This window comes from Lactuca virosa, chromosome 4 (assembly GCF_052849685.1).
Source record: "Lactuca virosa cultivar CGN04683 chromosome 4, Lactuca_virosa_CGN04683_v6, whole genome shotgun sequence".
NCBI classification, from domain to species: Eukaryota; Viridiplantae; Streptophyta; class Magnoliopsida; order Asterales; family Asteraceae; genus Lactuca; species Lactuca virosa.
In genome coordinates this window covers 535,344,702-535,348,385 of record NC_136429.1, presented here as the reverse complement: position 1 = coordinate 535,348,385, position 3,684 = coordinate 535,344,702, and the positions used below count along the sequence as shown (strand labels likewise).

Here is a 3,684-nt window from a genome sequence, read left to right as displayed (position 1 = left end):
CAACTTAAAAAATTGAAAAAAAATACAAATCATAGAATCGAGCATAGTACTATATCAGAGAAAAAAAATTGGAAAAATTCGTTTGGATCATCAAAATTGAAGCATGAATCATTTTTAGGATCCATGATTCAATTTTAATGATACCAAAAAAAAATCCATTTTTTCTCTCCAATATAATACTAAGCTCGATTTTATTATTTGTATTTATTTATATTTTTTTTCAATTTTTTTAAAGCGTACCCACGAGTTTTCACCGAAAAAAGAGTCATCATTGGAACGGAACATATGTATATATATTAAAATTCTGAAAGGAACAGTAAATGTACCAAATATTTGTCTGTTTTCGTACTTCAACTTTGATTCCCTTTGAACTTGCATTTTATTTGTCTGTTTTAGCCCCTCTACTTCAATTGGTTATTTCGTAGGTTATTTCTCACACTTTACGTCCCTATGTTTTTCTCTATTTGTCACTTTATTAATTTCTTTCTCTTTCTTTGCTCTATTGTTAAGGGAAATACGTGGGTCGGTGGCTTTAATATTCATGGGCGATACGTGTCCTCCCCCATCATACACCGCCTCTAAGGTACAATAACAGTACTCCACGTATATTCCACTGCACTGCCGATTGTGCCCTCCAGTTCATCTCTATCTTCTCCAAGCTTTGAAACATCCCTTCTTCCATCCAAGATACTCTCTGCCTTCCAAACCACCTTCCACCGGTCCCTTTTTTCTTTGAGTCCACCTCTTCCAGCGTGGTTTGCGGATCTGAATTTCGGGATTAGCTCTGTCTCATTTCCGTTCTCTACCATGGTTACCGTCACCACATCCGCCTATTGTTTCTGTTACTCTTTTCGGTTCCTTCTCACCTCATTCGACTTCTCTTTGAAGTCGATGGCCACCGCCTACGTTCCACTCCTTCCCCTTTTGTTTCTGGTTGTGAACTGTCAGGCCATCGGACCACCAATCTCACAACCATCGCACCTCCAGAAGCTGTAGCCATCAACATCATTACACCTCACTCAGCCACCACAACCATTAAATGTATAATCGCTCTGCCTTTCACTCTCTGTTTTGATTTCAATTACATGCACTGTAACCCATTGTTTTGGAACAAAAGTATACACGCCAACTGATACAAAGGTACGTACTTTTTTTTATTACCATACACTATGTTTTAATTTGTCAAAATGTCCGTTTTTTATAATTTTGGGTTTACCTTCAATCAAATTATTCCACCTGAGATGACGACGACTTGAGTTATAAGGTTGGTTGTGTTTTTTTAGATACGCACACCACCTGTTCGATAAAATTCCCAAAAGATATAATAAACAGGGGAACTTATGATTTTAGTATTTTGACTATTTTCCCACTTTCCTCTTAACAGGTGTCTTTATAGATAGAAGAATAATATGGATAAGTTGCATGAGGAGGAAATGGAATTGAGGGAATCATGGGATCCGAAGATTTTATAGCTTATAATATTATTCCTCCTAATGCCCCTGCTGTAACAAATGATATCACTTCTTTCCCTAAGGTGAATACCATTTCATTTTCTTCATCTATCTGTTCACTTACTTTCGTCTTATTTATATTATTATTCAATATTCGATGATGTTTCACTTAGGTAAGTACTGCAATATGTTGCTACCCTAAAGGTTAGAACTATTTATCTCAGCCCTTACAGCAACTCGATTTTGATTTTTTGGATTTGCAATTTATCGTTCTGATTTTGGAAGGCCATGTTAATTTTGTGTGCAAGTTAAACGAGGGAAAAGGGAAAAAATAAACAGCCCGTATAGGACCGTCTGTGTGATTTTGCAGGTTACGATTCTCCTCTCCCTTACCCTCTGTATGTTTTTTTTTCTTTCTCAAAATGACATTTGTGTTGAAATTGATGAAGATTTCATTGTGAGGGTTAATGCTTTTTATTTTCTGTTTTTGTTTTCGATCCTGAAAATCACATTAGTCAGTGATTTAGCCCCCCCCCCCCCCCCCCCCCCCCCCATTTTCACTTTTCTGATCAAATTTAGTGTAATTTAGTATGGTATATTATTGACTTTTGAGTACCATATCTCTACAACCTTGAACTAAATATGCTTTAATTTTATGCGTCTTTTAGGTGGCCTTTTGATGCTTTGTCAGAATCATATCCATATCAAAATTCCACATGAAAGGAAAATGAAAAAAAAACACTGAAATAGGGTATTATTTTATATACTATTTCAACTACTTGCATCAAAATATAGTTTTCTAACTCCTTTTTATCTGTTTTTTTGTTTTGATAGAAAAGCATGTTAACTTCCATCATTAATGCAAACTTAAAGAAGCTTGAAGAGAATTCATTAGATAAAAAATAATACAAAGATTACATTTACAAAGCAAAGATAATAACTGTCTTCTAACTAACATTCTAACAAGCTTTATATATAAAAGACCAAATTACCCTTGGCCCTTGGGTTTAGCTAAAAGATTTATTTTGTTTTCCTTACAGATTCCTAAATGGCTTCAAGGTGAAGATCTGGGCCCACAAAAGAAATGTATGTATTTATCTCTTTGACTTTTAAGGTCATTCCAACTGTACTTTGACTTTTCTTATTATCAGTTCTAAATTAGTTGATATGGAAGGTAAATATATTTTTGTTGTTGTATATATACAGAGGATTGAAAGGAGCAGCGATTGTTTGCAGCTGTTGTGGCCAACAGTGCTAAAAAACCATTACAAGAGTTTATAGAAGAGATCATGATATGCTGGTATATGCTCCTCCATCTCAACTTTTATTCCTTTTTTTTTGCGAGCTTACTTCTTCCAACTTATTTATTTTCTCCCCACACAATGTCATTTACAATTTTTTTACTCATTACAAGTTATTATATAGAAATTCTAATTTCATATTAATTTTCAGTAATTGAAAATCCATTTTTAAGAGTTAATTTGAGAAAATAGCAATGTCATTTATTTGTTTGTTATTACATCATATCTTTATTTATTCACAGAATACAAACCAATTTTCCCTTCTTTTGGTAGGGATGAGTTGCTTTCTCAAAGTACATTGCTATCATTGCATAGATGTGAATCCTTATCATGGGTTGATTTTGATTCATGGAGGAGGGACGTGTGTGTGTGTTTCCACTCCTTGAAGGAGTAGAATGACTGAAACTATTTTTATTTTGTAATTTTATTTTTATATTGTATACATTAAATTCATACATAAATGGTCCCTATGAGTCTCTGACAGTTTTACTATTACAAATACCAATTATGTAACAGTTAACTATAAGGACTATTTATGTATCAATTTACTGCCACCACAGGGACCATTGGACCATTTCTGTAACGGTTTGGTAAAACAAAGACCACATGAACCATTTATATTGATGCATCCATGACTGTAAAAAATAGACCCCTTCCCAACCCATGCAAAGCATGGGTACCTTCTCTAGTGTGTGTGTATATATATATATGTATATATATATATATATATATATATATATATATCTATCTATCTGAGTGTGTGTATTTATCAGCAAAATATTGAAATATAAACTACTTGTTATTATGTATTTACGATTTCTATTAAAAATAAATAATAAATGTGTGTTTGTCACGTCTTATTACATTTAACGGCATTACTATTTTGTTACGTTTAAAATTATTTTTGATAAACAAAAAAATAAAAACAAAAA

The 3,684-nt window shown here is 33.1% G+C and overlaps 1 long non-coding RNA gene across 5 annotated transcripts; it reads left to right on the top strand.

Moving 5' to 3' along the window:
• The first annotated feature begins 528 nt into the window (after positions 1–528).
• On the top strand, positions 529–3,352 carry LOC145109593 (uncharacterized). 5 transcript variants are annotated; one of them, XR_013709090.1, is made up of 8 exons: positions 529–1,140; positions 1,385–1,534; positions 1,625–1,655; positions 1,760–1,821; positions 2,120–2,202; positions 2,492–2,537; positions 2,658–2,751; positions 3,026–3,352. It is a non-coding gene; the product is annotated as an uncharacterized LOC145109593 (long non-coding RNA). The 5 variants fall into 5 exon arrangements; XR_013709092.1 differs by lacking the exon at positions 1,625–1,655; XR_013709089.1 differs by lacking the exon at positions 2,120–2,202.
• The last annotated feature ends 332 nt before the right edge of the window (positions 3,353–3,684 follow it).